The sequence below is a fragment of the Carettochelys insculpta genome, chromosome 5, assembly GCF_033958435.1.
Source record: "Carettochelys insculpta isolate YL-2023 chromosome 5, ASM3395843v1, whole genome shotgun sequence".
NCBI classification, from domain to species: domain Eukaryota; kingdom Metazoa; phylum Chordata; order Testudines; family Carettochelyidae; genus Carettochelys; species Carettochelys insculpta.
The window spans coordinates 100632840-100658872 of record NC_134141.1 but is presented as its reverse complement, the minus strand read 5'-3'; the positions used below and the strand labels follow the sequence as shown (position 1 = coordinate 100658872).

At 42.7% G+C, this 26033-nt stretch overlaps 1 long non-coding RNA gene across 1 annotated transcript; it reads left to right on the top strand.

The window, feature by feature from the left end:
- Window positions 1–492: 492 nt before the first annotated feature.
- LOC142013211 (uncharacterized) lies at window positions 493–12208 on the top strand. The gene is made up of 3 exons (XR_012645583.1): window positions 493–612; window positions 10133–10525; window positions 12104–12208. It is a non-coding gene; the product is annotated as an uncharacterized LOC142013211 (long non-coding RNA).
- Window positions 12209–26033: the final 13825 nt, after the last annotated feature.

Below are 26033 nucleotides of genomic sequence, written 5' to 3'. Positions count from 1 at the left end.
ACTATAACACATCAAAACTATGTGAGTGGGTAGATACTGATAAACATACACTTCTTCTCAAGTGTGTCCTCTTTTTTCTATGGTAAAGGTACAAAATCTCAACACTGTATTCTATCCATTAGACAATACTGCTGATTAGTGGTCTATATATCCCTGATGCAAAATAAGAAGGCTTTTTTTGTTATGAATATTTTGTGTACTAATGAGTATACATTTTTGTTAGGGTTGCTTTGGCCTTTAGATTTTCCTTTCAATTTTGATTTAATATAATACATTTGTTACAGTAATTATATATTGGCTCTTACAGATTTTAATGGGTATTTGAACAGGGCCACAGTCTCATTAACAATACGGCGAAGAATTCTATTCCATCTGGATCAATAGTTTAACATCATCATGACACCATTCCAGAAATGCCTTTAGCCATGCTCCCTCTGTAATAATCTTGCAGACTTGGAATCCTTCAGATAAACCTGGGTCTATTTCTGGTTCTACACATGGTTTTACTGGACTTGAATAGTTCATCTAGTATCATATAGAAGAACTGAGAAATCAAATTTCTAGAAAGGAAGAGATTTTGACACAACTGGGATTGTTTATCCTTGAAAAAAGGTAATGCAGTAACTAAAGTCATAAGCTAATAAATTTTTACTATAAAAATAAGCTTGATGATCTAGCTTTTGAGATCTTGGTTTTGTATTTAGTATGCTCTGGCTCCTGCCTTTTCTTTGCTTCCATCCATCCTGCAACTGTAGGATGATGCAGCACAATGTTCTGAGAGTTTTTGTGTGCGAATTCCCCCTTTCTGTGGGTTTCTTCATGGAAAGAGAAGATTATAGCTCTTTTTCCCTTGTCATGCAGTACTGGGCACTCTGTCCATTAAGATTTCATTAGCATCCTGTGTTTTTATTGTCCCCTAAAAATGGTTTATAATTTGTAAGTATCATCTCTGCTTATTAATTCAGGAACATTGCATTTTAACTGTATCCAATATTAATATTGCATTAAGCATATTATGAAGGATAAACTTGCCCTGACTTTTCACTACCTTTCAACTTCTATTTAATTCAGATATGCTTTCAGCCCGAAAACTTACTAAAATAGTTTTCCAGTACTGCTCTTTATGCCTTTGTTTTGGTGTTACTATATACAGTTTTTTCACAATGTTATGTAATGTGAGTAATTTTTGTTTATGAACTACATTTACTGAAAAACAATGTGGTTTGTGCAGAAATAAACCGCAGTCTAATTTTCTTCAAATGAGGTATAACTTTTTTTATGCTTTGCATTATTATCACAGAGGGGTATCCATGTTAGTCTGTAGTTTCACAAAAAAAAAACAAAAAACAAGCAAGCTTGTAGCACCTTACAGATTAATGATTTTACTTTTTATCACAGTACTGCTAACCCCTTAAACAACAAAAGGAGTATTTTTTTCTTAATAATTAATACATGTCTTGCGTGTGTTTTCCTGTGGGAAATATGGGTTACAAATAGCCAAATTGATGCTCAGTAGGAGAAGCCAAAGGGTCCAAAATAAAATTTTATCTTGACAAATATTTTTATTTATGAAACTTTGAACATTGTTATAAGGAAATTACTAAACAACTTTAAATATCAGCATATTTATGAAATTTAACTTCACCAAAATAATTATAGGATAGTGAAGTGAGAGGCTGTATTTTGACTTTTAAAACGGAGTCACATTTCACCATTTATATGTCTTCCCTCATATAAAAATTGAATTACACAACCAGGTATGTGAAATATGCAATATATTTCATTGGAACCACAGCATTTCTTTTATCTCTTCAAATTTTTAATGTGATACGAGTTGTCAATTTATCCTTAAAATCCAAAATCTTAAAGGGGGTGAGACAAGGAAGAAAAAGCACACAAAAAAGTAACAAATCAGGCAAGTATTTTCTTTTCATGGCCTCAGAGACAAATAAATGTGCGACGTAATTCTACTGACATAGGGGCTTCCCTTTTTCTTTCCCCAGCCACATGTGCTTTAGCTTTATGTAATGGCAGCTCAATTTTACATTTACCCAGACTTTGCAACTGCTTGCTGTAGGTAAGTAGGGACATCAGTACTCTCACTCCAGTTTTCCATTCTGTCAATTCAGCTATAACACATTCATTACTGTGAAAGAAAGCCCCTTACAGGAGGAATTTTCTGAATTAGTATATGTATTTGTCCAGGCTGTTCCCCACTCTGACTCTCTGAGTGCAGAAGGTGGGGGCCTGCAAGAAACCTTAAAAATACCTTACTTCTATGGGCTTCTGCTTAAAGCTTCTCGAGGTCACAGATTCCCTGAACATGGAAAGTCGCTGCCACCACCCAAACGAGAGAACCTGTTTTTAGAACCCAGAAAAACACACTTGGGATATGTCCCTGTGGGGTAACCCCAAGTGCTTAACCCTTCCTTAGGACAGAGCTTGAAAACAAAGAAAAAAAATAGACTGCACTCTCTGATCTTTCAGCCTTAGGCGTGTAAACACACAGGCTCCTTTTTAGGACACAGGAGTCTAAATATTGTCTTAAAAAAGGAAATTTAACAACAAAGCAAAATTATATACTAGCTAAAGCATATTTCATTGCTCAGTTACAGAGCATCTAAACCAGTAGATTTCAAAACCAGAGAATTATTTTCCTGGGATTCAGTTTAAAAGTTACATAGTATGGGAGGTTGCTGGGTGGGCAGGAAGATATCAGCCAGCCCCAAATAAAAAATAACCTGATTGCATCTGACTAAACATTTTTTTTCTACTTGCACATCTGTATTCCCTGGCTGGCCTTCATTCTTAATTCTTCTTGGTATCTCTCCTCTGGCCACACAAAAGACACTCAGCAAGTAACTGTTTCAATTCAAAAATTCCCCTCTCTTTTCCCATTGGGTCACCAGGCCACTTGCCAACACAAAACCCACTCTTTCTAGGTTTAACCCTTTACAGGCATTCATTCATGACAGTACTGAAGGATATTCTTCGTGCACATTTATTTTTTATACTCAGTTTTTATCAGTTGCCGTTGTAGGCGCAGTACATATCTGTATGGAGATGGAATTTTAAACAAAATCTATGTATATGTCTGAAAACACTAGAGAGGGAAGTCCTAGAGATGCAGTTCAGAAGCAGTACAAGAACAGTACTGGATATACGAACCTTAAGGGTATAAATGACCTACAGTAAAATGAATGGAAAGAATCAGATTGATTTTAATGGTAGTTAGATCAGGTCCTCAGACAAGGCACTGGGTGAGAGTTAACTGGCCATAACACAGCGTGGTGAGGGTGCATGCAGGCTTTTTCTCTAAAATAGTGATACTCTTGGACAAAGCTGGAAAAATATTGCAAATAAAAAGAGTATTAAACATTTGTTTGAATAAAAGACACAGAATTTAATTTAGCAACATTAGCTTCCTCTTCATTGTTTTTCCACACAAGCATTTGTGTGTGTAAAATTTTGTTTGCAAGAGAATTCCTGGACAAGGAAAGTGTTGTGAATACTCATGCGAATGCGTTTGCACAAGTATTCATACAGGAAGTACCTGTGTGGTTGGGATTTGTTCAGTCAGGGAGCAGAAACACCACCATGATACTCAGGTGACCAGTCATACAACAAAACTTTTAAATTAGGCATAGTGAGGACTCATAGCATAATAATGTTAAATAATTAGGGAAGAATCTCTTCAGTTATTAAATTACTCACAATGTGCAAATGCATAGAAATTGAGTTTTATCTGTGAACTACTTGTTCCCTCTCCAGTCAACTTTTACAGACTCAGAGAACTGATAGGTTTTCTTCCCATGGCATCTTATCAAGAGGAAAAAAAGAGTTCAGGAGCTTGGGCAGTTTCTCAAGGAGACAATATTAAAAGTAAAACTGGAAATGATCCCGATACAAAGGAAAGATAGGAAGAAAAGTAAGAGGCCAACATGGCACTGGCTGAAGCTCTTTAATGATCTGAAAACCAGAATGAAACTCTGTAGAAAGTGGGAACATGGACAAATTGCTCTGAAGCCATAGAGAAGAATAGCATAATATATAGGGACAAAATCAGAAAGGCTAAGGCACAAAATGAGTTACAGCTATCAAAGGACATAAAAGGCAACACAAAGAGATTCTTTCAATACATTAGGGGCAAGTGAAAGATGAAGGAATTACAGGTTTTGCTTATGGGGAAGGAGAGCTAGTAACTGGGCCATCACAGAAGCTGTAAAATGCCTATTTTGTGCCAGTTTTCACTAAAAAGATTAATGGTGAGCAGATGCTTAATACAAATATTATTAAGGGGGGAAAGAACACAAACCAAAACAGAGGTTTAAGAACATTTAAATAAATTAAATATACTCCGCATTCAAGTTGGTAGGGCTTGATTAAATTCATCCTGTGGTTACTAAAGAAATAGCTGATGCAACCTCAGAACCATTAACAATGATCTTTGAGAACACATGGAGTATGGTTACGGTCCTAGATGACCAGAGAAGCACAAAATACAGCACTTTTCCCTTAAAAAAAAAAGAACATAGAAGACCTGGAGAATTATAGACCAATCAACCTAATGTTGACACCTGCATAGATACTGGAATAAATGATCAAACTATCAGTTTGTAAGCACCTAGAACCTAATAGGGTCATAAAGAACAAATCATGCCAAGGAACCTAATTTCCTTCGTTTCTTGGTATAGTAAATGAAGGACCATATTACACATGACATATCTTGACTTTAGTAAGATTTGACATAATCCCATATGAATTCTTGTAAGCAAACCAGGGACATATGGAAGGCATGGCTGGCGGTGGGGCCGCGGGTCGTACAACCAGGAAGAACAGCAGAATAGAGCGCTGGTTCCTGGGAGCAGTGGCACCATGCTCCTCTCCTTTGGCTGAAGCATCTTCTCCCTGTAGAGCCCTGCAGATCAGCAGATACCAGTTTCTACCCCTGGATATTTGCAACTGTGGGTAGACATTTGTATTGCATAAGGCTCTCTCTGGAAGCTCTTTTGGGTACAGATTGTAGCTGCCTCTCTCTGAATAAGCTAGGCTGTTGTTCAGCATACCTGTGCGTAGAACAAGCTTCTAGCAAATTTCCTCAGTCTCAGGATCATGTTGCGAGAAAAGTCCCTTTTGATACTTTATTGCATTGTTAAGATCAGTGGAGAGGCTCATGTTATATCCTGGGGCTGAGATGTCTCAGTCAAGGGTCCCTGACTGGAATTTATAACCCTTGATGGTCTGCTAGACCCTGCATCCTAGAGCACAATGCTAGCCTTGTTTATTTAGGATTGCCCACTATTATCATCACCACCACTACAACGTTGTATTTCTCAGTTGTTTTTATCCTTGACTAAATGGTTGCTAACATTTCTGGAGACAAGAGTCCTGGAAGCCCTGGGTTACAGGATGCTTGATGCAATTTGCGGTTCTTAACTTTTAAAATGGGCTTCTAGATGCTCCAGTGCTGTGCATGAGGAAAAGTTAAATTGCTTATTTCCCTTTTTTAAAAAAAATATAATATGCCAATTCAAAAATTGCTAGGTACACAAGTAATTTAATACTAAATAAACAAAAATAAATCTAGCTTGGCATAATTGCAACCATAATACAATAACAATTTCCTTCCCATTTCTCCATAACCACCAGAAAAAAGCCCTAGAAAAAACATGTTTTTAAAATTTTTTCCTCCATAAAATCCTGTATGAACAGATATACATCCCAACATCTCCAGAAGGTTAAGACTCAGTGTTGAACCAAATGCCCTTCACCTACAACTTAAACTCATAAATGTATGGAATATCGGCTGGAACATCAATAGCTACAGACACAGAATGCTGTAAGCAGAGTAACCTTCCTTTCCTTCCTGGGGGCTTGAGGAGCAGACAATACTCCACAGAGTACTCAGAGTCCAAGGCTACATCTACACTAGAAGCATCTGTCAAAAGTAACGTCTGTCAACAGATAGCATCTACACACAAAAGCAGATTAACAGAGTGATCCTCTCTGTTGACAAACAGCAACCAGACTGCCCTGCCCTCTGTCGACTGAGTAGCTGACCAGAAGCTCTGCAAAATGGGCTTCCTGGTGAACTGGAAGCCCTCCCTGTTGACGGAAGTGTCCACACTGCACTTCTGTCAACACAACTCTGTCTACAGAGGCATTATTCCTCAAATTTTCTAGAGATAACACTGTCAAGACAAATGCGGAGTTCTGTTGAGACTGTTGACAGAACGCTTTATGTGTGTAGACGTTCCCTGAGTTATGTTGACAGAAGGCCCCTTCTGTTGACAAAACTCTCTAGTGTAGACAGAAGGCATTGTCAACAGTAAAGGAGATCCTGAGTGTCATCCAGCCACTCCTCCATGCAGTCCTTTTACTTATAAAGGAAAGATTGAAAATTATCCATTGGTGCAATGGAAATAATAAAGGAAACAATTAATATTCTATTATTTATGTAATTTGTATTGCACTACTGTCAGATGTCCCCATTAGCAGTAGGTCCCATTGTCCCAGGCACTATAAGAACACAATGACACACAATCTAATAAGATAGAGATTACAGAGAGGAGTATAGTCAGGTAATTACTTACATTCAGTTTTGTATGAAGAATAAATATATGTGCAGTTGTAATTTACTTATAACTATAAGTAGATAAATAGATGAAGTATGGGCAAACTATGCAATTTGCTCTTCTGCATGGTGGCACCTGCTCAGTGTTTACCACAGCAAAGGTGGGTCTTAAGAGATTTGAAAGAGATACCGATCTCATGTAAAATTTCAGGGAAGTGTTCCATGCATAAGAGGCAGAGAGGAAGAAAGCTTAAAGATGTTTGTGAGAGAAGCTGACAAATAAGCAGAACTAAAAGTTAAACAAGAGGAAACTGTGTATTTTCTCCAACTTGAACTTTTAAAATCATAAGCTGAGGACTTTAGTAACTCAGGCAGAGGTTTGGGGTTTGTAACAGGAGTGACTGGGTGAGGCTTTGGGGCCTGTGATCTTGGTTACTACTCCATATTTGAGTCCCAGTACTCTGCAAATATGTTAGGTATTTCACAACACCACTGCAAAGCACATCCATGATGCATAACTGCTGTTAAAACCAATAGGCACTTAGGAACATGGAGGAGAATATGTCTGATCTGTATAATGTTCTCTGCCAGCTTTCCTAACAGCATAAAACTAGAACACATGACCACTAGGGGCAACAGAAAGAGACACAATTATTGTTTTGCCCATTGATTTTTAATGTATCTTACTGGAACAAAATTCTGCTATCAGATTTCCTTAGCAGATGCCCACTGTAACATTCTGCTCTCCTTCGATATGTGGGAATTGTGTTCCATATAAATTAACAGGGCTACCTATTAGTGAAGTTGTTCACAAGACTAATGTATAAACAAAATGCTGTAGCCATTGAGGGAGGATGGTTCAGGGAGTTACTACAGGGATATTTGCATATTTTGAGTTAATATGCAAGGGGGAAGATATTGCAGCTTTGTTTAGGTATAAACAGTTCTTTTGTTGAAATAAATAAAATTATTCCATTTTCTATGGGGGGAAGATTAGTATTGTCTTTAGGCACCAAGTAGGAACAAACAGCAGACTGTTCTCATTCAGTGGTGAAATCATAGATTGTTTTCCCCCTCTAATTATCCCTGAACTTTTGAAATGACATCACCTGTCCATTCATCAAAGCTCTCTATCTGGCATCATTTTTTTAAGCTTGGCAAAAATTAAGGGATGAGCTGAAAAATTTCCAATTTTAAAAGGATTTCTGTAAAACAATACATATGTTTATAATTTGTTTGGGATGTCTTAGTAGCATAAAATATGTTATGCCATTATTTCAGTACTCTCTTTTTTTTCCCCTCAGTGTTTTGGAACTCAGACGGTGTAGGATCAGAAGCGTTTTTGTTTTGAGCAACACAAAACAACAGAATACATTTCTGAGAAATGTCAGTGTTTTCCCAGTGGTTGGGGCTACGGTGGTGGTCCTTGGGATACCCAGGATTGAGAGTACCCTTATTATGTTCTGCATGGAAAACCTTGCTCTTGCTTCATTAGGTGTCAGCTTCCTAATACGACCAGCCTTCTAGCCACCCACACTCACTTTTCTGGGTTATACCAGGCCTTACTTTATCTTTCAGGTTAACAATAGGGTGTATTTAGTCTAAGTCCCTTTGAAATGCTGCCCTGCAATGTTCAACCCCTGGCACTGACTAGGCACGGAAATACCACGTCTGCTGCCCCCAAAAGAACATACATGTTAACTTGCAGGACTTAACTCAGAATCAGCACTTGCTTGATATCACAGCACTTATATAGCTTTGTAGTGAAAATAAGAATAAGTTTATTCAAATGAGAGTGAGTAAGAATTCTGGAAACAAACGGTTACATCTAAAACAAAATTATAGTCAAAGCTGCGTTCTAGAATCTAAACTTAGTAGGTTAAGTGTTGCCTAAAGAAGTTTTTCATCCAGAGTTTCTTCTTTTGGATTGCCGACAAAGTTGGAATGCAAGCACTTCCTGTTTATGTCCTATGGCAGGACGAGGAGGTATCATCCTTCCCTCCTACACATACTAAACAATTCATTTTCTGTCCTCAGAGACAGGATAAGAACGCATCCGTGGCTTGTTTCTCCTATGTGCTGCTTCCCTCTTGACTTCACTGCTCTTTGCTAATGACTGACTTAGTATGTAACTAGGCCTCTATGGTACCAGTTTACATCCTGACAATGAAATACATAGTTTTTATGTGGGGAGGAAAGCTTGTTTTTACCTCTACTAGTTTGTAATGCCTTGACACAGACAGTAAGAACACTGTTGTAGTATATGTACACGATTGCTTACAGGGTATCTTTATGGACATTTCACAATCATACTGATGACCACTATGAACTCAGCTTTGGTTTAAGACCTCACATGACATTCTCCGGTGAAAAAGACTCAGGATGGTCCTGTAATTCCCTTGCCAGTTGACATTAAAACATTCTTGGATCACAGCCACATCCTGGGACCTGCTGAATGGACATGATAATTGGGTTTTTGCACATGCAAGGGTGGGATTTAGCTTACAAAGCCTCTCTAATCCTAACTGAAAGCAGTGGGAGTCATTTCTATAAGTGCAGCTTCAATCCCTGTACCACCAGAGCACTTAAATATGTGTTAAGCTTTAGGTGTTTAAACTCATCCCCATGCACAAAGCACAAAAGCATGTGCTGCTTAAATTTTGCTGAAGACAATGGGAATAAAAGGCCTGATCCAAAGCCCATTAAAATAAATGGAAAGTGTCCCCTCAAATCCAATGACATTTGGATTGGGACCCAAGTGTACACTAAAAGTTAAGCATGTGCATAAGTGCCCTGCTGAATACCGTGGATGTGGATTTTCCCTCTTATCTGCTAGAGCTGCATTACCTCAACTGTGCTGCCATTCTGGAAAAATGGACATCCTCCAGCTGGCTAAGTCATTTCCTGACATCTGTGGCATAGATCATCGAGAGCACACTCTGCTCTCTTCTAAAGGAGCAGCAGTCCACCTCCCACCAAGCACACTTCTGGGCTGGACCTCTCCAAGATAGCAAGATTTATGGTGTACAATATGCAATGGCCCTCAGCCTTTCTTCTTTCAGGCCTGGCCAAGGAAGAATTTGGCCCTTTGAATAGTAGATATTAATATTAAACAGCTTACTGACCTAAATAAACACACTGATTGACTTCTGGATGTCTTCACATGTTCACCTGGGACAGCTCTGAACTCTAGAGCTTAGTTTCTCTTTGTAATTTGATAATACACATTAATATTTATTGGGACTCATTATTCTTTTCAGTTTGTACACTATTAAACCAAACAGTGGAGACAGACTGCGGACAAGTAAGAGTCTGGCATTAAATTGGTTAAGGAGTCCCAGCTAGAATTATACAATCCTCTTTCTTCAAAACTTGGTAAATAATTCTCTTCACAGCAACATTAGATTGGATGCAAAACACCAAGTTACTGCTAGAATTAAATCAAACAATAGCATTGGTCCCTAAGTTAAATTCATAAGGGTGAGAGTCCTAGGCAGGTCTCATTTGGCCAAGATTTTCTCTCACTTACCCTAGCTTTGCATTTTCTTAACTCCACAGACTTCAGCAGAATTACCTGTGATTTGTACTGGAATAAATGAGATGAGATACATCGGGGTCAGCAACCTCTAGCTTGCATGCCAAGAGTGGCAAGTGAGCCGATTTTCATCAGCACACGAGGAGGGAACTCAGCCTCACCTCTCTTCCCTCACGCAGCAGGGAACTTGCCAAAAGCCATGCTGCCTATGGATTAACAAAAGACAAGCCAATGCAACCAACCGTCACCTAAACAATAAACTTCTGATTCTTTATTTATTTATTAATGAAGCTGTTGTAAGTATGACTACTAGTGACTTTTAAAAAGTATCACTGGCACTTGTAGCATGCGTAGAAGTCAAAAGGTCAAATTTCAGCTCTCCGCCTCAGAAAGGTTGTTGACTCCTGAGATACAGGGTAAGTTTTCAAAAGCAATTATGTAATGTAGCAGTCCCATTTTCAAAGTGAATTTTGGAGACTAACTGCACGCTGGAATCTAAAATGTAGATGATCAAAACCTCAATTCATATACCATCTACCTTTGTAGGTGGCCTCAAATCCCTATGTATCTGTGTTTCCACAGAAAAAAGCCCTACCCGCTACAAATCTGCAAGTAACACCCACACAGATGCCCAGGTCCTGGCACTTGGTAATTATCTCATGCCTAAATGCTGGCAGCCTTCACAAGCTAGAGATTCCCTGCAGGGACCAATCCAGTATGTGTATTCTCAGGCTATTTTGAGCATGTCTGCTGGACTGGGCCTGACACAAACTAGGGGAGGAGGAGCAAGGCCAGTCAAAGCTGGGTCATGAATTGGCTCTATAGTTCAGTGGGTAGGGCACTGATATGGGAAACCTGAGTTCATCATGCCTGTTTTGATCAGGCAGAATGAAACATTTGAATGTGGGTGCCCCACAGATCCATGCATGACTGTGTAGTAACCAGCAGACTGTTGGGTGGCAAGAAAGGTGCCTAAGCCATATCAGCCCAAACTCCAGAAAATGATTTCAGGACTGAGAATCTCCACTGGAGGTAGGCACCTCCCTCTAATTTAGAGCTATGTCCCTGTGAGGGATAGATCTATGATTCTCCTCAGCACTTCTTATGGTTAGTTTAGGCTGCTGCCCGCTTAGCTATCTGCCTTTTGTGAATTCTTAGATGTCTACGTCTCCCCATGCAATGTATAGGGAGCTTGGGTACCTTAGTGTGGGCAGAGGGTTCTATTAGGCCACAGGATACCTAAAAGTGTGACGTTGTAATGCTGTACCCAAGTCCCGTGTGTGGATCTAGCCCTAAGTCACTTTTGAAAATGGAACTTAACCGCTTTAGCAAATTTTACTCCTAGGCTGGTTATGGCATATTTGCCCTTTATGGATTTGATTGATACCTTCCTGAAGCACTTGGAGCCCATGCAAATAAGAAATTGGGTCAAGAGATATAATGAAATCAGCATTCAAGAGAAATGACGAAATAGGCCTATTAGACAAGGTTCTTCTTCTGCATTACTGAGGAACAAGTAACCCCAGAAGCACAGAGACCATGTACTAGGGAGAGTAAAATCTCTGCTTTACAGACTTGGCTGAGTGCCAGCTGGCTGTTCACTCATGTGGCAGAGCACAGGGCTCTAGCCAATAGAGTTTCAGGTTCAGTACCTTCTGCAGACACTGCGGGTCTGTTGGTGTTATACCTGGAACCAATTGCTGTCCTCCAAAGAATAATAGTAAACCCTCGTAGGTTAATTACAACCTTTTGAATTTGGTCCTGCAGTTTATGGGTAAAAGTGATATGGAAAAATCAAGAGGCAGTTATCAAGCCTATGCATGCAAACGGGGGTGGGGGTACTCACTTACCTTAAGCATTCCTGACTTGGCCTCTAAATTCATGTGTATTTGGATCAGAGTGTGTTCCTGCATCATTCATATTTCTTCAGTATTACAAAAGGCTCTCAACTCTCATACTTCTTGTGGCCACTGTGATGACTTGTCTTTATTTAGGTGTTCTGTGAACAGGATTCCTTCTTTGTACTGGAGGACCCTAACCACTATGAAACGTAGTCAATTCTGGAGGGATGATAATTGTAATTTGGACTGAAGGTATGTATATAAAATGCATGGTGTTTTCTCTGCTGCTATCTCTCTGTCACCTTTGCATAGCTCCTTCATGTTTAAATGCTCACAGTGGGGACTTCTTGAACATTTCAATTATCTGCCTGTAAATATTTAAAAAAATAGTACATATCTCCATACTAATGTCAGAGGGGCATATTTTCAACTGTAAAGAAGAGCTGGATTTTACCGTAGGGTTGAAACCAAGCATATAATATCACATTATTTCAGTATTCATTATTTTTAAAATGCTTGCAGCTCCTATTTGAAACTTACGCAGAGAAATCACCAGCAGGGTTGGAACAGATAATTGTAGTTCTGAGAATGCTGTTAGTCAAATTTTTGATGTGTTAATTTTGACCTTACTCCTTAAAAGGAAAAAACGCTCTGTCTACCACAAAACAACACAAAAAACCATCAGCTCCCTTCTTCCAGAGCTCGTCTATCAGGGTAAAGGATAACACAAAATTTCTGAGAAACCCATTGCCAACAATATTTGAAGCCCCAAATTCAATTTAAAGTGGGAAGTACAAGGGACATGTAAGAGCAAGTAAGTGTAAAATGAATAACAGGACAGAAAACTGGCATTTGGCACTTCAGCTGCTGTGAAATGTGAGTCAAGGGTTGGGGGTCACCCAACTTCTTTGAAAGTTTCAATCTTAGACAAATGTGAACCTTTTAGGGAAAAAACAAGGCTGTGTAGCATTTAGGAAATGACTAATTGGATTAAATCAAGTGCTAGATGAATAGGAGGAAGAAAATTTGAGAAGGTGGGTCATGCAGGAAGAAATGAAGGACACATGAAAGAGTACAGTGAAGTCTTCTAGTACAGGTTTAAGCTGGGAAATGGAATCTGTGTTGTACCTGGTATAATAGGCATTTGCCCAGCAAGGAAAGAGCAACTGTACACTTGAATTAGGTGTGGCCTAATTAGGGTAGCCTGATTTTCTTTTTCTTCAAGAGAAATTGTAAGATGCTTTTACAAATAAATAAAAGGGTAATGCTGAAGCTCAACTCTAATGTATGGAGCAGCTTGGCGTGCTATAAATAAATGGGCAGTGTAGCCAGACAAAGTCTCCCCCTTACAAGCCAGCTTGCTCGCTGCCCGCCCCCACTGGGAAGCACACAGGGCGTGGAAATGGCTGCTGACAGCACAGTCTTTGATGCCCTCATTGAGGCCCAGATGTGCTAGCTTATCGTGACCCTGACAAACAGAAAGTACAGATAGAAGGCTAACAGGCCAAACTGTCGACAAGAGAGGGGGGGACCCTCAGGAAATCACCCCAGCTGGCATTGATGGATATGATGCACACACACAACCACCCAGAAGGGGAAGTCCCCCGCCCACACAAAAAGAATGTCCTGTACTCTCTTATCTCCTGTCTTACAAGTGCAAATTAAGTAAGAATTGCCCTTGTAGCAAACTGGCGTCACAAAAGACAGACCAGTACGATCTGCCACCTTAGATAAGAAAGAGAATACGTAACCCAAAAAGGGGTATAAAAGATGGGCCCAGCAGAACTCTAACTTTGAGTGCATTCCACCAACTACCTGCTGGTCGGGTCAGGTGATTGCCTCCCGAGGTCCGCAACTGGGGATGCCCAACCTCGTATTCGTCTTTCCGTGGAATTGAGTGACCGATCAGGCTTGGCTACGGTGGTATCGAGAGATGCAGAGAGGGTAAGATATACCCATGCTAGGTCTCCATTTTTTTGGTGCACAGCTAAAGAATTAGAGCTCTGTAACTAGACGTCGTTGTATCAAGATATCATTGTGTTAGATGGTAACAGATATCTTTGTACTGGATTGTAACGTAACTTGTTAACACCTGTACTTTGCTAGCATATAAGAAGTAGACAGTAGCCTTTTGTAACCACACGCTTATAACTGTAGCTTAATAAACTTGTAACTAGTTAAGATCTAAGCCTGACCCTGTTAACCCTTTTGTCACTGCAACACAGCCGGCACAACAAAAGAACTTTAACCGTTTGGTTTCTACAGCCTGGCCATAGGTGAGAGTGCCAGGAGCTCCCTGCTCTAACAGTAAAAAACTGGGTTGTTTAGGACCCAGGGGAGTACCTCGCCGCAGGTTACCCGGCTACCGGCTAACAGGCAGTCAGAGTATATATAAGTTCATTTTCTCATTCCTGTAGCTATTTATTTGTATTGAGTTAGTTCACACTCAGAGCACACCTTCCTGATTGGGGTGGGTAGGTAACACATAATTTCACCTCATTTGTGGATTCCACTCTTGCTTAGTTGAGAGAGAGATGCCAGCTGCCAGGACTGAGGCAGAAAACACTTGGCCAAAAGCAGAAGGTTAGGTTCCTCAGAAACTGTAACAGCAGAGATTTAGTCACCATGTGACTAAAGGCCTCCACTATTATGCAGCCCTTTAGCAGGGCTTTTAATGATTTCAGGAACACCTAAATTCTGGATTTAGGTACTTTAAGTAGGAGTTAGGCCTGCAAGTCCTTTTGTGGATATGGGCCTAACCCGGAGGTCCTTACCCAGGCAAAACTCCCATTGCACCACTGAGAATTCTGACTGAACAACAGCTCCAAGATGTGGACCATAGCTGTATATTGAATTTTCTTACTGTGACGTCATCAGTAGCATAGCAACTAAAAAGCATAACCGAAGCTGTAACTCTCCATAGTAATTTGAGAAGGCACCAAAAATGCCCTGTAGCTTGCAACCAAGACAACAACATTAAATGAAACCACAGTAGCTAACAACTGAAACGACACCAATTATGTAACCACAGTATACACGGTAGCTTGCAAATAGGACAGCTCCAGTTAGCTGGCCTCAGTTCAATTTGCTAAAGAATGTCCTGATGGCTTTTGGTTGGTTATTGACCTGAAATGGGAGACAAATAGAGATATTTGAACTACGAAATATCTTGTTACCCATAAAGTTCAGTGTATTTCTGGAATTCACTGTGCAATGATGTTCCCATCTTGTATGAGAAAATATGGAAGATCCAAATCATGGAGAAGTTTTTGAACCTGGGGAAGTTCAAAGAAGTTGGACATATCATTTAAATTCTAATTTTATATATTTAATGGACTATGTCTTGTTTAATATTTCATGTTCTTAAATTGTAATGTTCCTGCTTTTATAGAAGAAGAATATATTTAATGTCTATCCTGTGATAAATTCCTCATATGCAGCCACACTGATGTGAAGAGCCCAGTAGAAACCGTCTCTAAATGCTGATAACATATTATATTGTATCTGGATCCTGTTGTCAAAGGGGTATTATGCTACAATGTCACAGACCTCTTATCATATATCAGATGCTTGATCTTTAAGATTTAAGGCTAAGCAATTTAGTTAAACAACAGTTAAAAATATCAATCAGGGCACTAGCACGCAGAAGTAGAAGCCACCTCATTCACTACCAGCCCTCTTTGCGCTCCCATACTCAACTCAAACTAGCACCTACACATGTACACTAATTTTAAAAATGCTTATGGATGGTATTGGAAATATTGTTGCTAATAATTCTTATGTTAGTTGAAAGGAAACAAAGGCAACTCCAGCTAGCTTATTCACTTCAAGTTTTTCATGACAAACAAGTTGGATTTTTGTCATTTTAACAAAAAAAAAAATCCCTAAATCTGTGCAGCTTCAGGCTTTGTTTGGGGTTTTGAGACTTGAGGGGCTTGTCTACAATAGCCCACTCCTTCGAAGGGAGCATGTGAATGAGCCCGTCCGGTGAATAGCAATGAGGTGCTGTGCTGCATGTGCAGCGCCTCATTAGCATAATTCTCGCCGCACAAACTTTGTAGTTGCTAACTTCGAAGAGATGGCAAGCAGTCTAGCTGCAGGCGCTTTGAACTACCCATGCAACTTCGAAGTTCCCTTACCCCCAAAACATTTTGGGTGTAAGGAAACTTCGAAGTTGCTCAATGCAAAGCACTGGCAAGAGATCTAGCCACGGGCACTTTGAAGTACCTGAGCAACTTCGAAGTTCACGCAGCGAGAATTATGCTTATGAGGTGCTGCATATGCAGTGCAGAACTTCATTGCTATTCACTGAGCGGGCCCTTTTACATACCCATTTGAAGGAGGGGGCTGGTGTAGACAAGCTTGAGGAGTAGTTTTGGTCAGCACAGGTTAAGAGGTGGGAGAGAGCATGGCTTACAAAATATCTGGAATGGATACTAGATTTACCTATGGAGTGTCTATATAGAAGAAAAACAAAGAGAGTTCTAGCCTAGTAGTTAGTTTTGTTACAAAGCAAGTGACTTTTGATGGAGGCCATGGCTTTTCATGTTCGTGTTTTGTATTCTGGTGACTTTAGTGACAGCAGGTTACCCTTTTCTTACATAAAAAGAGTTACATCTTAAATGCGCATGCTGCAATAAATGGCATATAATGAAATCTGCCAAGATTGATTGAAAAAGCAACAGTTCAAAATAAGGTTGAGAAAGTAATTCTGACCAGGATATCCTATTTTGCTGGTTTGGTTGCTCTGATTGAAACCGTCTGTGAAACAACAGCCTTTGCGTGATAGGCTCAGACACAAATTAATAAGACGACAGCGTGTTGACCTACTAAACAAAAAGCACCATAGCCTAGTAACTACAAACAGACGCAGTTATTTTACTGCTTCATTAAAAACTCCCCTTTCTCCTCCCCAGAATTTTTATGCAGCATCTTCTTCTGGCTGTAAGTAAACTTCTCTCCAGAAACTTACAAAACACCAGTCAATCCCACTTGTAAATGATTGTATTATTTAACCCTGAGGTTAGTTCTTCCCAATACTAGCTCATAAAAAAGTATTTTAAAATGCTTATGCAAGGCAAAATCAGCACAAGTGAGTTTGAAAATGCAGGTTCACCAGCAGAACGTCTCTGGCTGTATTTCCAAACCAGAATAACATAATGTCCCAGGAATACAGTTAACCAATTAACCCTGTGTCCTAAAGAAACTCATCAGCTTCTTAACTTTTGAAATTTGAAGAAATCACTGCTCCCAAAGAGTGATTCAGATATATTCTTGTACCTAATAAACATTCAATCGGAGTAATCATTAATTTGTTTCAGGTCTGGTTATGATAGTGGAGCCCAATTATCTCTGCCTGAGACATGACAAGCATGCAATTGAGTATAAGAAATTGCTGGCATTCTGAGGGTCACATGTTTGGCAGTTTATGCATGCGGACTTGAACAATGTTTTTTTCATTATGCTCTTGTTTTTACCAACATGTTGTATAAAACTACATTATCTGCCTCCCAATGATATTTACAACAGAAACAGTGTATCTGAAATGCCTGCCTCCAGGATGTCCAAGCACCTGTTTAGTATCAATCTTTTAAAAGAAATTCAGTTTTTATTAACTCTTTTGTAACTTAACTGTGACAGGGTGTGCTCATCCCACACTGGACAGCGAAGAGTTAACACCACACAGGAAGCCACACTCCCCTCAATTCTACTGTGCCTGTTCTAAGTGTAGCTGGAGTAGAAGGGGATATGTCTAGATTAGGGTGATCTAGTGACTGAAGTTTTTGTCAGAAGACATCTTCCAACAAAACTTCTGTTGACAGATCGGGGCCAGACAGCGAAGTGGACAGAAAGTGGCAGGTCTGCCCCGCTGCTCTCTCAACAAAATGACCACCTGGAACACCATCAGACAGGGTCTCATGGCAGGCAATCCCTTCTGGCAGCCCCAGCAAGACGTGCTCTTAAAGGGCCCGCTCGACACCCATTCCATGCTCATGCTGAGGCGTGCCTACCTCCATGAGGGAGAGCACAGCTGCTAGAGCAGGGCTTCAACGCATCCTAGGAGACAGCTCTTTCCAGCAAATTATGGGGCCAGAGCAGCCTCTGTGTGTGGCTGGGCCATCATATCCTTACATAAAAGGACATCATGTTCTTACATAAAAAGAGTTACATCTTAAATGCGCATGCTGCAATAAATGGCATATAATGAAATCTGCCAAGACTGATTGAAAAAGCAACAGTTCAAAATAAGGTTGAGAAAGTAATTCTGACCAGGATATCCTATTTTGCTGGTTTGGTTGCTCTGATTGAAACCATCTGTGAAACAACAGCCTTTGCGTGATAGGCTCAGACACAAATTAATAAGACGACAGACTCTGGTGGCGGCATCAAAATGAGACATTAGTTGGCCCTAGGCCCACAACTGCCACACCCTGTCATCCTGCAGCCACTGCTCCAGGAGGTCAGTCATCCTCCAGAGGGTGGCATTGTGGCCCTTCTGGCAGTCCTCCTGGATGTGGTGATGGCCCTTCTGTCTGTGGGCCTATTCTGGTGCTGAGGTGGGGCTGGCCCAGCCCTTGGATGGTGCAGTCCAGCTGTAAGGGAGGCAGAGACCAAAGATGGTGAGTCATTCATGCAACATACCCCTAGGCCGCGTCTACACGTGCACGCTACTTCGAAGTAGCGGCGCCAACTTCGAAATAGTGCCCGTCACGGCTACACGTGTTGGGCGCTATTTCGAAGTTGAAATCGACGTTAGGCGGCAAGACGTCAAAGTCGCTAACCCCATGAGGGGATGGGAATAGCGCCCTACTTTGAAGTTGAACGTCGAAGTAGGGCACGTGTAGACGATCCGCGTCCCGCAATATTGAAATAGTGGGGTCCGCCATGGCGGCCATCATCTGAGGGGCTGAGAGACACTCTCTCTCCAGTCCCTGTGGGGCTCTATGGTCACCGTGTGCAGCAGCCCTTAGCCCAGGGCTTCTGGCTGCTGCTGCTGCAGCTGGGGATCCATGCTGCATGCACAGGGTCTGCAACCAATTGTCAGCTCTGTGGATCTTGTGTTGTTTAGTGCGACTGTGTCTGGGAGGGGCCCTTTAAGGGAGCGGCTTGCTGTTGAGTCCGCCCTGTGACCCTGTCTGCAGCTGTTCCTGGCACCCTTATTTCAATGTGTGCTACTTTGGCGTGTAGACATTCCCTCGCAGCACCTATTTTGATGTGGTGCTGCCCAACATCGAAGCTGAACGTCGACGTTGCCAGCCCTGGAGGACGTGTAGACGTTATTCATCGAAATAGACTATTTCGATGTCGCGTGCACATGTAGACGTAGCTGTAATGCCCTGCCCCCCACAGTGTGCAGCAACTAACAGCCTCCAGGCCAAGAAACAGCATAGCCCAGGAGCAAAGCCATGTGTGGCCTGCACAAGGGGCCCTGCCATGTGGGGACTCTGCAGGGCCTGTGGGACTATGCTGACTGCTGCGCCCCACCCCCAGGGAATGGCCTAACAGGCATGGGGGGTGTCCGGCCACAGAGGGGTCCCCTTGTTTGTGGCATGTGAGCTGGGAGCATCCTGGCCCTCCCCAGGGCCCCCCCCAAAACACAGTTGTGGCGCACGGTGATGCCCATGGGAGCAGGTGCTGCCTCACGCCTGAGGCATGCCCACCTACTGTGAGCCACCCCGCTCGGTGTTTCTGGGGTCAGGTCATTGCCTTTGTGGCTAGCCCACTTCCAGTCATTACAGGTGCTGGCAGGCTGCTCCCACTCCCCAGGGCCTGGGGCTCATCTGGCCACCTGTGCGGCTGGTAGCAGGCCAACGCTCGTTCCCAGGGGCTGCCTGCTGGGTGCAGGTGGCGCACGCTTTCTTGCACATAGTTCCAGGTGCTGGGACTGCAGTGCGAGGTCCCACCTGAGCCAGCCGAGTGATGCTCACAGCACACCCCATCTGTGCCTGCCTCCTGTGCTCTGGGGTGTGTGATGTGAGAGGTACTCACCAGACAGACCCTCACCCAGCACTGATAGAGCCTGGGAGGTGGCCTGGCTGGCAGGGACTGGCTCCAAGGTGATGACCAGGGTGCTGCTGTCTGGGCCAAATCTTCCTCCAGCTCTGGCAGGGGCTGGGGCTCAGAGGCCTCCTCCTCCTAGTGGTGGTGCTCCAGCTCTGGTGGGAGGACTTGGAGGGCCATATCAATGCTGAGGCGTGGGAGGTGATGTGTCACTCCCCTGGATGTGGTGTACCTCGTTGTAGTAGGGGCAGGTGGTGGGTCCTGCCCCTGGAGCATTGACCAGCATCTCAGGGCCATACATATCGCTGCTGGAGCTCTTTAACTTACACCTGGACCTGCTCCATGCTGTAGGGAAGGAGGGGGTGTGGCCCGATACTGCTATGGTGGGGGCCCTCTGGGTGTTGGTGGGGACATCACAGCACTTCACCTTGGGGTCCCAGAGTAGCTCCTCCTTGCCCCACAGGTCCAGGAGTGCCTGCACCTTGGCCCTGGACCAGGAGGGGGCTCACCTCTTTGTGCCCTGGGATGACTCCTGGGAACACTCAGTTCATTCCCTTGAGGGCCCAGGGGGTCTTGGAGTGGCTGGCTGGCTGTCATCTGGAATAGCTCTGGCAAAAGGAGTGGCTGCAAGGGCATGGGGGACCGCAGATGGTACCTCTGCTTCTTGCACTCTCTCAACTTCCTGCTACAGGGTTTCCTGGGCTCCTTGTGGCTTTAAGAGGGTCTGGAGTCAGGCACCATAGACCACTGATTGCCGTGGACAGGTTTAGCCCCAGAGCAAAACTCCTGAGTTCTGTCAATTTTCTGTCAACAGAACAACTTGGGAATCTGGATGCTCCCTGGGGTTTGTCGACAAAAGTGTAGTCATAGCTGATTTGTTCCATCTGAGGCTTAGTCTAGACTAAAAGCCAAGGGGGAAGGATGGTTGCTGTGGACTCCAGCCTGGAATGTGCCAGAGGTTCTGGCAGTGAGAACTAGGGATGCTGAAGCCCAGGTGGAGACCCCAAAAATGGCAAAAGTCTATGAGAGCCTAGGGTTGCTGGGGGCCTTGTGTACCAAATAGCTTGGTAACCCCAGAGACACTTGGTACTTAACTACAAGGGACAAAGTAGGAAGTAGCTCAGCAGGAGGTAGCAGCTTCACAGTTTGGAACAGTTAATGTGTTTTGGCCTGGATCTCCACTGACTAAGTGGCAGAGACACCTGTCACTGATAGGGTCCCAGAGTGGGACCTGGTGGAGCAGGTAATGCCTGGATTTATTCTGGCTGTCACCAACCACTATTTGTGGGCCCATTTCCCTGACTAGCCACTGGGTCTCTTAGCCCAGAAAGAAGAAGCCGTCATATTGATTTTGGCATCTAGGCTTCACAGCCCTAACAGTAAGGGAAACATCATTGCCTCTATGACCACCAGGTCTTAAGGTTCTGAGACTGAGGGTCACTTTATTGACTGTCGCTGCTAGGCTTCAGCCAAGGGCAGTCTGGAGGACATTTTCGCTGCCTGCACTCAATCTGCAGTGGACAGGGTAACAGCACCTTGTCACATGAGCTCTTTAGAAAACTCATTTGTCAACATCAGGAGAAATAGACTAAGCCTATAAAATAGCCATAAGAATTTCTGAGTATTGTTTTCATTAGTTATATGTACTTCACACATGGAACCAAATTATTTCAGGGGTTTAAGTATTAATCTCATTGTCAGTTAGTTTATTCAATTTATTACTTTTCTTTCCAGTTTTTAAATTCCATATTCAAATGAATGATGATTTCCATATTGAAGATAACTGTAGACACTGAATAAAGCAGGCACTTTCCCGTGAAAGAACTAAATACTTTCTTATTATGGCTTCAGCTGAAGTATTTCAAAGTGCTTCACAAATGTTAAAAAACGGCTGAACTGCACCGGTTCCATATTACCCCACTTTACAGAGGAGGAAAGTAAGGTGACAATATTTACACAAGTAGCTTGGATAATTCAGGAACTCTCTAAAAGTGCCAAGACTAAAACCCCGAACTCCTGACACTTTCTGTGTGCCCAGTGCATCAACATCTGAGCTAACGGTAGCCCCCCCAGAACATGAATTTGCTGACCCAGGAAGCATTGTGTTTGGTACATTTTGTTGAGCATTTTCTTGGTTACGTAGCACAGGGAGAATTTTCTGGATGAACTGAATTAATACTGACTGATGGGGGAGCTGTTTATGCTGTTGGTTGTGGCACATTTCCTTCAGTGGGATGCTTATTTTTAATATCTTACGTGTCCATATGGCAGGTAACTACATGGTTTCCCCTTCTGGTGGTTTGTCAAAGTGTCATCTCCCCAGCAATCCCAGGCAGTCTTTTGATTCGCTGCCCACAAGGGCTGTTTCTACACAGGCCACCTCCTTCAGAAGTGGCATGCTAATACACGGAGCAAAGATGCTAATGAGGCATGGATGCAAATTCCCTGTGCCTCATTAGCATAATGTCATGTGATTTGGAGTCTGGAAGACCGTTCTTCCAAACTCCAAAACACCATGTAGAAGCATGGCCCGGGGGGCAGGGGGCGCTTCTGGAAGAAGGAATTTTTGGGAAAAAGGGGACTCTGGAAGAAGTACTTCTTTCCAGAAGGCCCCCGGGGCCATGCTTCTACACGGCGTTTTGGAGTTCAGAAGAACGGTCTTCCGGACTCCAAATCACGTGATGTTATGCGAATGAGGCACGGGGAATTTGCATTCGTGCCTCATTAGCATCTTTTGCTCCATGTATTAGCATGCCACTTCTGAAGGAAGTGGTCCGTGTAGAAACGGCCAAAGTGCCACTCCCTCAGTGACTGGTAGGGGAACTTGAGCCCACTCTGTATTCCAGCTCTCAGGGCCCTTCCCATCAGCAATCAAGATCTGCTGTATCCCATCCTTTGCTGATTTTCCCCCTGAGCCTTTCCTACCCATCTGACTTCTCCCACTCTCTAGATCTGCCAGTGCAAACTTCTCTTCTTGGGGAGTAACCGTGGATTGCCTCTACATTCACACAAGAGCTAGGTCTACACTTGCATTCTTCTTTCCAAAGAGGATTGCAAAGGAGGGAGATTGAAAATTCAAGTGAGGCATTGATTTATATATTGTGTGCTTCATTTGCATAAACTCTTTTTTTGGGAAGAGATTCTTTCGAAAGAAAGCAAGCAGTGTAGACAGGGATCTTTTGAAAATAAACCCCATCTTCGAAAGAACCCTTCTTTCTATTTTGTTTCAGGAAGAAGGGTTCTTTTGAAGATGGAGTTTATTTTTGAAAAAGCCCCATCTACACTGCTTTCTTTCTTTCTTTCTAAAAAGCTTTTCTGAAAAGAGATTGTGCAAATGAAGAATGAGATATGTAAATCAGTGCCTCATTTGCATTTTCAACTTCCCTCATTTGCATTCCTCTTTTGGAAGAGGAACGCAAGTGTAGACGTAACCAAGGGGTGTTTACAGATTACAATACTTCCATGCAGCAGCAGTGCCACCTCCCACCTGCTTTCAGCTTCTGGGCTTTATGCAGGCTCTTCCCGTTTCTAGCCATCTGAGCCTCATACATGTAATCACTGTCGCCTGGTTCCTTCTCCCTGTACAGCTAATTGATCTGTCTAGCTGCCTTTTCCCTTTCAAGTCTTGTGAGGGGTAGGCACTCCATCAGATCACCTATTATTAAAAATATTCTATTTTATCTCAACCAGTTTATTATTACAATTGTCTGAGGGATTTAGTAGTAGTAGTAGTAGTAGTAGTAGGCATCCTTCAGTCTGCATAGACTATGGATCGCGCCCTTTATAGTTTCAATTGAGGGCTTCATTTACAGCGTCTACTGTGACTATGAAGGCCCACACGAGAGTGACAGTCCTTGCTGCATCTCTTGCAGATGTGGTGGGTGTCTGGCAAGTCCTTAGTGTGCTTTCTGTGCACTCGCTTCTCCTCTGCTAGCTGTCTGATCTTCATCTCGCCCTTCTGAAGGCCCTTGTGTAACCCCTGCCTCCATCTGCTGCGGTCATCTGCTAGTTCTTCCCAGTTGCCCAGCTCGATGTCTATCTCTCTGAGGTCTCTCTTGCAGACATCTTTGTCGCGCAACTGGGGGCATCCAGGAGGTCTTTTGCCAGAGGCTAGCTCACCATACAGGATGTCTTTTGGAATCCTTCCATCATTCATCCTGTGGACGTGGCCAAGCCAGCGGAGCCGACGCTGCCTGAGCAGAGTGTGCATGGTTGGGATTCCAGCTTGCTCGAGGACAGTGGTGTTGGTCACTCTGTCCTTCCATGATATTCCAAGGATGCGCCTGAGGCAGCGCAAGTGGAAGACATTCAGCCTCTTTTCCTGGCGGGCATACAGGGTCCAGCCTGAGGGATTTACTAATGCACATATTATACAGTCTCAGAGGGGTAGCTGTGTTAGGCTGTAGCTTCACAAAAATAAGCAGTCCTGTAGCACCTTACAGACAAACAAAATTAATTATTACGTAATGAACCTTTGTGGGTAAGACTGATTTTGCTTGTCTTTAAGGTGCAACAGGACTGCTTGTGTTTTGTATCACATACAGTTTACCTGGGCTAACTGAGAAAACCATTTTAAGGCGCTGTTTCTCAAACACTGAGACTGACTTCCCTGTAGAAATGTTGAGCTTCTATAAGAGGATGAAGTAAGCCAGAACAAAAAGAAAAATATTTATTTTTTAATCTTGTTAAATCTTGTTCTATTGTGACTCAGTAAAAGCAGAACCACTTGCTGAATATTTTGCAAGCAACTTGTTTTTTGAGTCCCAAATACAAAAGAGAAATTGACTGAAATGCCATGCTGTGCATGGAATGTATTCCTCCAACATTCACCTGAAAGAACATTTTTTCTAGGGCTACAGGAACTGCCATTCTGGATGAGACCAGTGGTCCAGCCAGTCAGTGTCATGGCTCAGAATTGAAACAGAACAACACGAATCAATAATGTGATGCCAATATTTTAGCAAGGGACTCCCTTTAATATATTTCTCGTGTTTATACATGTGACATCTCTTGGATGAAATTTATCAATCCATCCAGCCCTCTTCACATTGTTCCCCTTCCCCAGCACCTCAAGGCATCTGTTGTTCCCGATGATGCTCTCCACACAGAAGTTCTGACACTTCTCCGAGTTCTCTGTGACTTACCTGTGGACTTTGGTCACCAGTTCATGCCAAACCTAGTTTAAAAATCCTCCTCCCTAAGCTAGCCAGTAAGTACGCTCTTCATCTTTTTCAGTAGGTGGACCATATCTCTACTTAGCAATCTCTTTTCCTGGAATGGATTTGTGTGGTCAAGGAAGCCAAAGTTGTCTTGGTGACACCGTCTTCACAGTCAGGCATTCACGTTCAGGACGCATCTGTACCAGGATGCCTTGTCCTCTACCCTTAACTAGAAGGACTGAAGAGAACAACCTCAGGACTCTGAACTCCTTCACCCATACTCCCAGAGCCCTGTAATTGCTTCTGATCTTCTGAGGGTCATAGCTTGCAGTACTATCAGTACCCTCATGGATGAGCATCATGAGGTAATAATCTGAGGGCCAGATGTTACTCAACAACCTTTCTGTAACATTTCTGGTATGGGCCACCAGTGGGATGCCTTGTCAGAGCTTTTCACCTTGGATGGCCCCTCAGCCTGGTTTTCTGTAAGTGGGAAATGCAGACCACTGTCTTGGCAAAACCGTACTAGGATCTGAGTGGAGGCGTCCATTGGCAGGTGTTTGTTTGTATGCAGGCACAGATGAAGGGCACTGGAGCAGCTCTGGCATACGCAATGTGCCTCTTCTTAAAAATAATGGGTATATTAGGAGTTCCTCCTGCAAAGTCCCTTTCAAATGCCTGTGTTTGTGGTCCCCTGGTTGCTTAGCCTCTGGCTTTTAAGGCCTTATTTCCTAGGTCACCCCTACCCCCTCATTAATCTCACAGTGGGAGGCTGATGAAAGATGATCCAGACTGATCTAGGGAAGAGAGGCTCAAACAGTCCCCAGACACACAATCCCAACTGACCCAGTAATGGAAATAACCTGAAAACCCCCCCACAAAAAACCCAATCACACCAAGGTTAGTATTCACATCTTGTTCAT